The 13,894-nt window shown below is 44.7% G+C and overlaps 1 protein-coding gene across 1 annotated transcript in view; it reads left to right on the top strand.

Moving 5' to 3' along the window:
* Window positions 1-13,894, top strand: part of Myo10 (myosin X) — a 102,879-nt gene that overhangs the window by 52,087 nt on the left and 36,898 nt on the right. The gene's annotated exons all lie outside the window — the stretch shown is intronic.

Genomic DNA, 13,894 nt, shown 5'->3' with positions numbered 1-13,894 from the left:
TTTTTGCTTATGTGGTGCTGAGGAATCAAACCCAGGGCCTCAGGCATGCAAGGCAAGCGCTCTACCACTGAGCCACCTTCCCAGCCCCAGAGCACTAGCCTTGAGCTGAAGAGCTGAGGGACAGAGCCCAGGCCCAGAGTTCAGGCCCCACGACCAGACACCCCTTCCCCCCCAAAAAAAGAAAGGGAGGTCTGTGCTTTCTGTGAAGTTATGGAATAATGTCATGAGGACAGACCTGTACACACAGATGAGAAGAGATATCTTTTTTTTTTCCAGTCATGGGTCTTGCACTCTGGGCCTGGGAACTGTCCCTGGAGTCTTCTGCTCAAGGCTAGCACACTACCACTTTGAGCCACAGCGCCACATCTGGTTTTCAGGTGGTTAATTGGAGATAAGAGTCTCAAGGACTTTCCTACCTCAAAGGCTGCCTTTGAACTATGTCCTTGAACCTCAGCCTCCAGGGTTACAGGCGTGAGCCACCAGCATCTGGCTACAACACTAGGACAGCTTCTAGAACAGCTTTAAGTGTTGCATTGCCAATTTGTCCACAGATTAATTTGTTTGTGAAACATAATAAAAATGAGACGGCAATGCTGTGCAGGTTCCTGACTGCTTGTTCCCTGGACATGTGTCTCCTGGCCCCAGCACAGGTACCATATACAGTCTTTCTTCCAAGGAGAACAGGTCGCAGGACTCTGCTTCTTCATGCTGCCATGGGCACAATGAGGGCAGCATTCTGTCCAGCCCACTGGATCTTATGGAGTTCTTTGAGCTTCAAATTGAGATAATGAAATGTCCTGGTCCACTGCAATCCATTCGTGGCTATTAGTGCCATTATTTACTCTTGCATTTTAGTTTAGGAAAGAAAGAGTCACTTTCAGGATTGAAGCTTCACATCTGCATGTAAGCTAAACTTATTTTGGAGGAAGGTGGTTTGACCTCAGGGCCTTGTGCCTGCTAGGTATAAACTCGACCTCTTGATCCACACATGATTCCATTCTTTGCATAATGTCTCACCTTTATGCCTAGACCAGCCTAAACTGCAGTCCTGTTTAACTCTTCCCTCCTAGCTGGGATGACAGGCATGTACCACCACACCAAGCTGGGATTGGCAGAGATGGACTCTTGCAAATTCTTTTCCCTGGGCTAGCCTTGAACCTTGATCCTCGGAATCTCCGCTTCCTGGGTAGCAAGCATTACAGGGATGAGTCACTGTGTTCATTTTAGGGGGTCCCTTGTTGTGATCTTCCCATGCAGTTGGAACATATACCACAGAACATCCCATAAATGTGACAAACCTGCCCCATGGGAATGTAGCATCCACAGTTGGACATGGTCCGCACTCCATATGGGATTCAGAAAACCAGGATCCCAGCACGTGCATGCTGAATGCATGGCCCTGGAGAAGGGGAGAGGGCTGAGCAGGTGCAGTCTGTTTCCAGCTTCCTGCCAGAGAGGACTGAGAATGGAGGAAAGGTGGGAGGCTGGCGGGCCTGTATTCTTACACCTCAGCAAAGCATTTCACCATATGCTTAGTACGTGCAATTTTCAGGCTATTTGTGGGGTTTGGAAACAAACATGCATACAGCCAGGGTACAATGGTAGCAAGGATTCAAGTGAGTGAGTATCCATACACAATGGAAGGAAAAGGATTTGTTCAGAACAAGGGGGCGCTGTAAAGCATTGACCTGCCAGTTTGAAGGAGCAGAAGAATCTGTGTGTGTGTGTGTGTGTGTGTGTGTGTGTGTGTGTGTGTGCATGCGTGCGCACACACGCACACACGCATACCTCATTTTGGTTTGTTCAGACTTAAAAAAAAATCATACCTCCTGTGAACCTCCATCACTTCCTTAAGTGCTGAGGCCAGAGATTTCGCCAACCGGCATGGCTCAAGTGGCCTGGCTCTTGCCTAGCAGGTTCAAGACCCAATTCAAATCCCAGTACCCACATCAAAAGGAAAACAATTTAATGTCTACGAATCTCTTGGGAACAAAGAATAGATGGCTGAAATTAACGCACACTGTTTGAGATTTGTTTCCTATCTTGAAAAGTGTTTTACACACTTCATCTGGCATTAATGGAAAGGACTTGTTGAAAGGACTCCTTATGGGCACTATTCATGAGGTGTCTTCTGTTTGTCATTGTTCCCCCTTTGAGTAATAAATGTTGTTAATCAGAAGTGATACATTTTAGTTTCCAAATAGGTAAGCTTGTGTAAAACCATTTTGAAAGTTCATTTATAGAACTCAAGTTCCAGAGATCAAAAAATGCAAAGAGAATAATTTTGCCGGGTGCCAGGGGCTCATGTCTATAATCCTAACTAAGAAGCTTAAGATCTAAAGACTCATAGTAGTAGGCCAACCCCAAACAGAAAAGTACAGTGGTTTCCATCTCAAAAACTAACTAGCAAAAAGCAAGATTGGAGGCTTGGCTCATTTGGTAGAGAGCCTACCTAGCAAGTGATGAAGCCATGAATTCAAACCCTATATATAATTTTGAGCCTATAATTTTGAGCCTTATTCTTTAATTCTCCAAGTCTTTATGGTACAGGGGGTCTAATTTCCTAGAGCACCACTGTTCACTAGAACTATTATGTGCTGGATCAATCATTTAGGCACTGATAGTTCATACCTACAGTCCTAGCTAATCAGGAGGTTGAGACCTAAGAATTGCTGTTCAAAGCCAGGTCAGGCAGACAAAGTTGAGATTTTTTTTATCGCCAAGTAACCAGCAAGAAGCTGGTATTAGAGATGTGCTCAAGTGGTAAAGTGCCAGCCTTGAGTGGAAAAAAAAAAAAACCACAGTGTAAAGTTCAAGCCCCAGAAATAGTGAGCACACACAAATCCCAGTCCAATAGCTATACTTCAAAGTATAAACCTTTTTTTTTTTAAGAAAAAGAGTGTCTTACTAGTTTATATGGCTCATACATCCTGAATATGATCTTTTCCACTGAGCTACATCCCCACAGCAACTTTTCTTCTCTGACCCAGGAGATCCGCATATTTTTCTCCGATGGCAAGATGATAAATATTGAAGGCTTTGTCCATGCATCCTGAAAGCAACCATACCGCATGCGTGGCCATGATCCAAAAAAGTTTATTTACCAAAACACTTGGCAAGCTGGATGTGGCTCTCAGACTATCCTTTGCCAACACCCCACTCTAACTCAATGCCTCCTCTCCTTTGGGTTTTAACCCTCTGAAGCTAGTTTCTATTTTTGGTCTTTCATGAAGATAACTATTGTGTTGGATTTCATTCAGGAATATTCAGGAAATACGCACCAGGAAATAAGCCCCATTGTTAACTAGTGAATACTTTGGAGCTGCGGGAACTACCCCCACTCCTGCTCTACCTTTCAGGAAGAGCAGTGTAGCCAGGGGATGCGTGGAGTAGGCTGGGTGTGAATCCTGCCCCCTCAGACAGGAGCTCTGCAATCCCACACAAGCTGATGTGCCTCCTCTCAGTGATTCAGGTTATGTATCTGTAAAACTGGCCATGATGGTAATGTACATGTTATAGACCTGTTAAATCAAAAGCTAGCACAGTGCCTGGCACGGAGTCTTAGTACATGTTAGCCTTTATCATCACTGCTGTGGCTAATGCCAGCAGGATATTGCTTGTGCACTTACTGAGTAGTAAGTATATACTTACTGTTGCCACCATGGCCACAAAAGTGCACAAGTACAGTCTCACCCATATACCAGAACAAAGTGGGGCTGCTTGGTGATCGTGCACAGACATGGTGGACACTCACCTGTTGTTACCGTGTACTTAAATCTTTGTTCACTGAACACCAGTGCTGGGGGCTGATGTTTATAATCCTGCCTACTCAGGAAGCTGAGTCCTGAGGGATCTTTGTTCAGAGCTAGCCTAGTCAGGTAAGGCTGTAAGACTGTCCCATTAACCAGCAAAAAGCTGTGTTAAGAGACTTGACTCAAATAGTAAAGCATCTGAAAATCCCTGTGCTTTAGCTACTCATCCCTTCCCTGAGCTGCTCTTTCGTATTTGCCTTTTGGTGGTGGTGATGGTGGGAGTGGTTATAGGGCTTGAATTCAGGGCCTAATTGCTTTCCCTGAGCTTCTTCACTCAAAGCTAGTGTTCTGCCACTTTGAACCACAGGTTTTCTGATGATTAATTGGTGATAAGAGTCACATGGATTTTCCTGCCCAGGCTGGCTTTGAACTATGAACCTCAGATCTCAACCTCCTAAGTAGCTAGGATGATAGGCGTGAGCCACTGGTGCCCAGCTTATGTTTGCCTTTTTTCAAAGTGTCCTGTGATTGGAATCAAATTGTATTCCATCATTTCAGACCAATATTGAAGGGTCCTCGTGGCCTTTTGTGTGACTTGATAGGTCTCTTCTTTAAAACTCTGAAGAATATTCCATTGTATGAATGTACCATAGTGGCTCCATTTTCTTATTGAAAGACGTCTTTATTGGTTTTTTTTGGCAAGTATAGCCGGTACAAATGTCCATGCATGTGTGTATGCATGTATGTATGTATATGTGTGTATATGTCAGTATGTATATAGAGGAGAGCTTGGCTGACTGACACTGTGATCCTCCTATTTCTGCTTCCCTTTGTAGCTGTTATGACAGAGCTGTACCCCCATGCCAGTGTTTTATTGATTGAGATAGAGATCTTTTTCTTTTTGTGGACTGGTCTCAAACTTCAGTCTTCTGGATAAACACCTCCCCAGTAGTTAAGGTTGCAAACGTGAGCCAGTGGCACTTGGCTCTTGGTATAATTTGATAGTCTATTTTCCACATATGTGTTTTTCAAATATTTTCCAGTCTACTACTTGTTTGTTTTTTCACTATCTTTAGAGTGTTTTAGAAGGCGAGATTTTAATAAAATTCACCCTAATACTTTTTCCTTCCATGGGCCATGCTTTTGGAATGGTATAAAAGGAATCACCAAAATCAAGGTTGCTTAAATCATCCTCTGTTTTCTTTAAACTGGTCCTGTGGCTTGAACTCTGGTCCTGAGTGCTGTCCCTGAGCCCCTTTTGCTCAAGGCTAGCGCTCTACTACTTGAGCCACAATGCCACTTCTGGCTTTTTCTGTGATTAATTGGAGATCAGAGTCTCATGGACTTTCAAGCCCAGGCTGGCTGTATACCATAATCCTCAGATCTCAGCCTCCTGAGTATCTAGGATTACAAGTGTGAGCCACCAGCATCCAATTTCTTCTAGGATGTCCAGTTTTGTGTTTGCATCTAGAATTGCTTTTGGAAATTGATACCCAGGTTATCCAGTACCATTTATTACAAAATTTATCTTTTTTTTTTGGTCAGTCATGGGTCTTGAACTGGGCTCTGTCCCTGCGCTCTTCAGCTCAAAGCGAGTGCTCTACTGCTTGAGCCACAGCGCCACGTCTGGTTTTCTAGTGGTTTATTGGAAATAAGCGTTTCACGGACTTTCCTGCCCAGGCTGGCTTTGAATCGTGATCCTCAGATCTCAGCCTCCTGAGTAGCTAGGATTATAGGCATGAGCCACTGGCGCCCAGCCAAAATTTATCCTTTATTCAAAAAATATTTTTATTATCAGTTGATTATAGTTGTACAGACTAATATGCTTCTAAAACTGCAATGAATCTTTTTTCTATCTTTTTTTTTTTTTTTTGGTACTGGGGCTTGAACTTGGGCCCTGGGCTTTGTTCCTGACCTTCTTTTTTTGTTCAAGGCTAGTTCTCTCTACCACTTGAGCACAGCTCCACTTTCAGCTTTTTTGTGTGTGTCTGTGTGTGTGTGTCTGTGTGTTATCTATTTGTGTGTCTGTCAGTGACTGTGACTGTGGGATAAGCATCTCACAGACTTTCTTGCCAGGCTAGCTTTGAACTACAATCTTCAGATCTCAGATTCCTAAGTAGCTAGGATTTCAGGCAGGTTGAAATGGGGATTCTGGTCTCCTGGCTCAGGTGCTAACTGTCCACTGGCCCAGGAAGGGTGTGGCTCCTGACTGTCCTCTGCAAGAAATTTCCATGCTCTGTAATCTGACCTCTGGGGCTCACTCACAGCTCTACTTTTGCTGGTCATGTAAGCTCAGCTTCCTGCTCTGTTCAGTTCTCACCTCCGGGTGAGGGAGTGTAGTGTACCTTTTGTGTAGGGACAATTCTTTCTGCCTTCTTTTTTCAAAATGTGAAGATTAAACCTGTGGCAACAATTTGTATAAAAAGTTTAACAGCCCGGGAGTGAAATGGCTGAAGTAAGTACAAAGAACCTTTGTCAACTATTTAATTGGCTTTTGTTTACAGCTTGGTCAAGGTCAAGAAAATTATATTGCTGCTTTAGCAGCCCATGCTTTTGAACCCTGTTCAAAGCATGATAAACTTCTTATTGGATAATATTTGCTTTTTCACTGCTCCTGACTTTTTGATGTAGCAAAGACTGAAGGCTGGCAGGGGAGTGTTTGGCAAAACCTCTCACTCAGTGTGGGACAGGGAATAATATTACTAGCGTAACATTTGTTACAGAATCCTTACATGTGAAGAGGGATTATGAAAATGTGAAGCTTGTTTGTGTTTAAGTTAAAATAGACTAGAGATAGATCCCCAGTTGGTAAATGCAATACACATATATCTAGTATATTTATTTAAGTGTTCTCTGTGTAGGTGTTCTATGATTTAAAACAAAAACATTTATTACATAGAGAACCATGCAATGGTTATTTTTGTTAGTTTGAATTTGCCTAAAGTTTTCTGTTTCAATAATTATTCCTCTGTTCTTATACTGGTAAACTATGTAGCCAATCTGTTTCTTGTTCATATTTCCAGGGCTTTTAAAAGTTATAGCTGGTTTGTTTGTTTAGAGATGGATTCCTGACATGTTTGCTAAGCAATCCACATGTTAGGGATTTCTTGGGATGTTTGATATCAATCTTCATAATATGACCCAGTGTGCCTGCAGATAAAATGGAAAACATTTCCCATAAAGTGGGTCAAGAGTTATTTTGAAAAAGAATGAGAAAGGGTAGAACTGTTCATTTTAGGATGTTGTACCATTCACTTGGAAAATCAGTACTGGTGATGGAGGGTTAAATCTTACAAGACAGAAGGGTAAAGACAACTGTTGATGTAATGCTGGGCTCCTCTGTCTCCCCGCCCCCTCTCCGCCATCTGTGGAGGGGTCCCTGGATCAGCGTCCCTGGCTAAGCTGCTGTCTTGCATACTAAGCAGGTTGGGTCCCAGGAGCCTGCATCTGTCATGTCAGGTCTGGGCGAAGTAGGGCTAGATTTGTTCTAGTCCATCCTATCAGTTGATGCCATGCTGTAATAAATTCCTCTTAATTGATTAAAGTAAGTAACATCTACTTTTACATCATGTCCAAGATACGGTGATCACAGCTACTCCTACACACAGAATGTATTATCTCCAGGAAAAGGAAGCAAAGAAGCATTCTAGAAATTTAACCTGTCAGAAGCACTGGTGACAGTCTTGTCAGCTGGTATTTAAAGCAGAGCAGTCATTATTAAATGTGTTCTCACAGACGAGAGCTTTCTGTGGGATGCAGTTTGATGGGGTCCAGGTTTACTGCTCTGTCTACTCTGAACCTGATCCGCCCAGATGCCTGATCTCAGTACACACCCAGGGTGGGTGGGAGAGGAAGAGAGAGAGCCACTGGGGGCGCTGGGATGAGGGGTATTTGGGGCTTTGTCAATTGTCCAAAGTTGAAGTGAAAAGTAAGGACACTGTTGGGCTTTGCCCTGGTTTACAGACCTACTGGAGTTGGATTTGCTTGGAATTGACTGTTTTGAATTGGCCTAACGTTTTCTGGCTCAGTAATTGTTCCTCTGTACTGATACTGGTGAACGCCCTACGCAGCGAATCACTTTCTTACTCACTTTGCCAGGGCTTTTTAAAATCATGGATGGGTTGTTTGTTTGGGTGAATCCTGGACATGTTGCCCAAGTTGGCTCCCAGATTCCTGCCTCAGTCCCCCAAGCACCTGTCCCTGTGCTGGCCTACAATTGGGATTTGTTTCAATCAGTTGGGTTAGACCAGGTCAGCACCTGACAGATGAGTCCCTAAGACTCACCAGCCCCACCCCACCCCAGCCCCAGTGCTGCACACTTGGATAAAGCCTGTGTTCCCAGCACACAGAGTGTTCTCTGCCAGAGCCATCTCCTTTCCTCCCCCGTGAGAAAGCTTTGTGCTGGCAACTCACCTGGCTTCTATAACATGAGTAGGAAAATAGGTTCCATGTGTACATGGTTGACTCGTGTGTTGTACTGATTTTCAGGAATGTAGATTCTTTGAGGTTGATTTTCCTAATCCATTTTTTGTCATTGTTCCTTTATGAGGATGGAACTCTGCTGTAAGCACATACTGAGCTATACCTCATTCTAATTGTTCAATATGAACAACTTCTCTTTCTCTCTGCTGTGAACTCAGGGCCTCATACTTGCTCTGCAGGTGTTTTACCACTTGAATTATGCCTCCATTCGGGTCTTTTGCTGTTTTTTTTTCCTTTCTTCCTTTTGGAGATAAAGTCTTCAGGCCTTTTCTGCCCAGGTTGCCAGTGTCTCACATACAGTGGTAGTCCTTCTGTGTGGCAGTGTTTCTGTCCTTAGGGAGCAGAGAGAAGAGCCTTAGCTCCTCTGGCTGTGCACGGTGGGCTGCATTCATTCTGACTCTCCCCTCGCCCCCCAACTCTGGGCTCTGTTCAAGCACCCTAGGTTTTGTGGGATCCTCAAATGTGGAAGTCAGTAAGAACAAAGTCTATATATCAGTCGGCCTGCTTGTATTTGGCCGTGGGCAGGTGTCAGACTTGGTGTCCTAAAACAGTGCTCATGAAATTAGAGACAGCGAGGGGTTGAGAATGCACCCGTCATTTCTGTGTGGTAAGTGTCCTCCTCTGTTGCGTTATTTGATTTCAATCTGTGGGAGGAAAGGCTTGCCTAGAACTGATTTCTGTGGGGAGTCGAGCTTGCTGGGTCGCAGTCATTGTCTTTATCTGGGTATTCTGCACCTTTGCTATTTCAGGTGACTTTTTGTTTGGGTTTCTGTTTGCTTTTATACTTGAAGGGACTCCTCACTTAACTTTTTCCACTCAAGATTGGCACTTCAGCTACCCTCCACTGGTTAATTGGAAGTAAGAGTCTCTTGGATTTAGGAGTTTCTCAGCCTGAGCCGGCTTCAAAGTGGAATCCTCAGATTTCAGTCTGTTAGGACTATACGTGTGATCCACCAGCCCCAAGTGTCTGTTTCCAGGCTTATTTGTGTGAGTATGAGGGCTGAATGTTGGGCCTGTCCTTTAGCTTTTTCACTGAAGGCTGACACTGTATCACTTCAGCCCTAGCAACACCTTCAGAGATCCACCTCCAGACACACAACCCATCCAGAACTTCACTTGTTCATTGGAGATAGGAGTCCCACAGACTTTCCTGCCCTCTTCTAAATATCTAGGATTACAAGTGTGAGCTAAGCATGCTGGGCTATTTCAGTTGTATTTTTTTGCTTTGTTTTGATGCTTTGGTTATGACTGAGTTACCCCCAAGTATACATTGAAGCAAAAGATATTTTGTCCTGACTGGGTCATATCCAAGATAGGAACTTTCTCTTACAAGTATCCCCTCTGGTCCATTTAAAATGCCTCCTTGGTCAGTTTCAGGTTTCATTCCGTTTCAGCCCCTGATCCTGCACAGGCTGGGCAAGCACTTTATCCCTGAGCTGTGCCCTAGCCCCTCCCTCTTCCTCCCTTGAAAAAGTTTTACTGTGTAGCCCTTGCTTGCTCACACTGCTGCTCCTGTCTCAGCCTCCTGAGTGAGCTGGGATGGCAGGTGTGCATAGCCATGCCTGATCCTCCTAGTTTTTCTTTAAGGCTGTTTTGCTTTTTGCTGTGTGTCTGTGTCTGTGTGTGTTTGTCCTAGGGCCTAAACTCTTAAGGTTAGCACTCTACTCTTGAGCTACAGCTCCACTTTTGGCTTTTTGTAGTTAACTGGAGTTAAGAGTCACATGGATTTTCCTGCCCAGGCTGGCTTTGAACCATGATCCTCGAATCTCAACCTCCCTTCCTGAATAGCTAGGATTACAAGTGTGAGCCACCAGCACCCAGCTGCCTTTTGTGTGCGTGGGGGGAGGGGTGGTTCTGGTGTATGAAATCAGTGCCTTACACTTACCTACTGGCACTCTACCACGTGAGCCATACTTTTTGCTACTTTTTGCTGGTTATTTCAGAGATGGAGTTTCCTGGCTTCATCTGGCCTGGGCTGGCCTAGTACTGCTACCCCTCAGATCTCTCCTGAGTAGCCAGGATTATAGGTATGAGTCCCAGGTGCCCAGCTGTTTGCACTGTTAATGGCCTTACCACAGCCTCTCACCAGTCCCCTGCTTCTCTGGCCTTCTTTCACCCTTTTCCATGTAGGACCCACAGAATCCAGTCTGGTTATAATCTGTCCCCTTTGTAAGAAGCACTGTTTTGAAATGTCTTCCAAGATATATGGTCTTGAAAGTTCTCATATTATCTGTGCTTATTTCCCTTTGTTCTCCTTGGAGCCATCTCTTTACCCCTAGCAGTGGCATCCACTCCCTAATGACCCGTCACATACCTCCTCCCCATAGACCCGCCACTAACCAGACTTACTTGTTCTCACACAACTGCTAGTAGAGAGGGTTGGGGGCACATGGTCCTTTGTAGAAGGAGGCTGTCACACCTGCTTTTCTGCAGCTTCCTTTTCTCAAAAAGACCAGCCAGTTGCTGATATTTCCTGATGTCGTTTGAAGAGGTGGCACACTAGCTCCTGCTGTCCCTCTGGTGGCTGCTGACCTTGCTTCCAGGATTGTCCCTGTCTACCAGTGGGTCCTACCACAGCAGAGAGGGCCGTGTCCACACCTAGTGGCTCTTGAGCACAGTGACTGTGCCCCTATCCATGTGAACTCAGCTCAGGACTCTTTCTCCCCACCTCTCTCTCTCTCTCTTTCTCTACCTCCTAGCTTTTCTCCATGCCTTTTCTATTTACAGTACCCCTTCCCCACTAGTACTATGAGACTCCAAGCTGTGATGTGAATCCAGGCCCTGCCCATCCCTCCACAGTATTTTCTGTCCTGTGTTCCCAGGGAACTTAACATCTTTAATATGGTGCATGGTTAGACGTCCCCATTCTGAAAGTGGCAGTGCTGGGCATGGCTGGCACTCTCCCTAATTTCAGGGTCTTTGGAAACAAAATGCAGAGCACCTCACCCCCAAGCATGAATCACCAGAGCTTGAACATAGTAGGTGTTTAATAACTATTCACTGGACTGGTCAAGCTGGGACTCCTGGGACTCTAATTGCCTGTAGTTCGAGTTATTCCTTCCAAAATGGAACCTATTTGTTCTGCCAGAACATAGCTGTGAGTACCCCGCGGACCTTCTTTGTTGGGGTGAACTCCAGCTCTGCAAACCTAGTTGCCAGTCAAGTTCTGAACGCACTGGGGAAGTTTTGAAAGGCAGAATGCCGCTAAGTTGTTCCTCAGCCAGCCTCCAGCTGCGACAGCTTTGAAAGTTAAATGCATCAAGACAGGAAGTTGCCGGGGAAAGGAGAACCACCAATGGAAAGCCAGGATCACCCCCCTCGTGACCACCCAGTGGGGTGCCTAGGGCAATCCTAGGCCTATAGACACCTTCCTCCCCCCCCCCCCCTTAAATTACTGAGATGGGGCTGCCAGACAATGGGAGTAGGAGTTTGGGAATAGCTGTTCCCTGCAGTGCCTTCCCTCCCTCCGCAGCTAGCCAAGCTGTATCAAATCCTACAACCACACCACCCTAATTAGCCCAAGAGTGGAAGGGGTTGCCATGGTGACAAGGCACTTTTTAAAGCCCAGGAATGGTGTTCATTATTGTTCCCAGTCTTTACTTAGCTGTGGGGGAAAGGTCAGTGTGGCCGCTGTTTTCCCTACGAAGTTTGGCCTGAGAGCCTAGGAAGCTGGCGGAATGCGGCTCAGGGAGACGGGACCATGGTGAGTGTGGAGAGCATTCGGGGCGGGGTGGGGGGGCGGTCCTGTGACTGTCATAATAATAACTGAGGGTCAGACTGAGGGATTGTATGGATGCTGTTCGCCGGATGAAGGGGCAAACTGACAAACCAGAAGATGGGTCAGGAACAGCAAACATGGGAGCGATGTCTCGAACAATGAGCATCTTGGATCCTCCAACAGGTTTACTATGGAGACGGGTTCTCTGGTCTTAGGATATGGTAGTGGGTAGACATCGTGGATGTGGCTGTACATTGCTCTGGGTCAGATTGAATTTCCAGATCCCTATCACAGAAACACGGGAGCCAAGCCACGCACTTCCCAAACGGTTCATTTCTGAAAGCGGAGATTCTGCCAAGGGAAGTTTGAGTCTTGATCATTTAATGGTTTTCTTACTTTTGAAAGGTGAGTTGAAATACCTCAGACTGTGAGCCACGGATAGCAGACTCTTGGCTCCAGTCTGCTGGTTACCGTCCCCTCCCTCAAAGTGACTACTGAATGTGAAGATGGCTTGACTGCAGTTTTGTCTAGAAGAGCAGTTTTGTACTCTGAGCGCCGTTGGACGGCTAGAGATGAGGGGAATTCTTCCCTCCAAGGCTGTTCTGGACATTTGCAGAGCATTTTTTAAAGACCTTCAATTATTTGCTTACCTATTTGCAAGTTTAGGAAAACACCACTTTAAGCCTCATTTTGTGTTTATGACTGCGTTTTATTTTAGGATCACCGACTAAGCTACTTTTGCATTTTTGTACTTTTTAACAGTTACAGCTTAGGGATCAACTTTTCAGTCTTTTATTCATGGTTGTGTAGAATAACAAAAGACAAGTTAATTAAAGGGGATGAGTGTGTTTGTATTATAAAACCAATCACCAGTCAAAGAGCCGTGAGTGGGAAATGACCCACTTTTTTTGCTTTACCCCTGTAAACTGTCCTGGCCAGAATGCCCATCAGTTTGTTTGCCAATTAAGCAGATAGTGACCCCATTTTTGAAGTTGAGATCTGGTTTGATTTTCTTTCTTTAATCCTTAAGTCTTTAGGCTCAGTGAGCGAAGTATTTGACTGAAAATTGAACAAATTTCACTTCCTTTGTTTTTTGTTTTCGTTTTTTATCTAGTGACAACTATTTATGTCCCATTCTCCACCGTGTGTGTGTGTGTGTGTGTGTGTGTGTGTGCGCGCGCTCATTTCTTGCTTGATACTGCATTCTTTAGAAGAAAAAAGTGCCTTTAAGTGCCTTAGATTTGATATGTAAAAACAAAGCAATATTTGTCTGACAACAATTTAGATTCTTTTGAGAAAGGTGGATTTTAAAGTGGTGATTCATTTGTAGTTGTAAAATAGGCCATTTTTTTACCTTGATTTTTTTATAGCAAAGAAGATATGATATGCAACTTTTGACTTTGCCTGTGTATACTAAAGAAGATACAGTGGTATTATAGTTAAACTATGACATTTACTAATGTTACAAATGAGATAAAGTCGGCCTTTCTTCAGAAAGTATATGAGTGGGGAAAATAATCAGCTCCTGGATGGAGGAGAAAACCTGTGTTAATAGGTGTTAAAGGAAAGACACCGACCCCTGGGAACCTGTTTTCTAGTGTTCACCTTGGTGTAGGTTCAGAAGTGTTATTATTTTTATTTTTTAGGGCCAGTCCTGGGCCAGTATTCAGAGCCTGGGGCACTGTCCTTGAGCTTTTTCTCTCAAGGCTGACGTTCTACCACTTGAGTACAGTTCTACTTCTGGCTTTTTGGTGGTTAACTGGAGACAGTCTCATGGAGTTTACTGTCCAGATGGCTTTGAACCTTGGATCCTCAGTTACCAGACTTTTTTTTTGCTGCCAGTCCTGGGGCTTAAACACTGGGCCTGGGGACTGTCCCTGAGGTTCATTTGCTCAAGGCTAGCGCTCTACCATTTCAGCCACAGTGCCACTTCTGGCTTTTT

This window comes from Dipodomys ordii, unplaced genomic scaffold, assembly GCF_000151885.1.
Source record: "Dipodomys ordii isolate 6190 unplaced genomic scaffold, Dord_2.0 Scaffold21, whole genome shotgun sequence".
Lineage (NCBI taxonomy): Eukaryota > Metazoa > Chordata > Mammalia > Rodentia > Heteromyidae > Dipodomys > Dipodomys ordii.
Note: the sequence above shows the minus strand (reverse complement) of the source record. Positions and strands in the feature narration are given on the sequence as shown.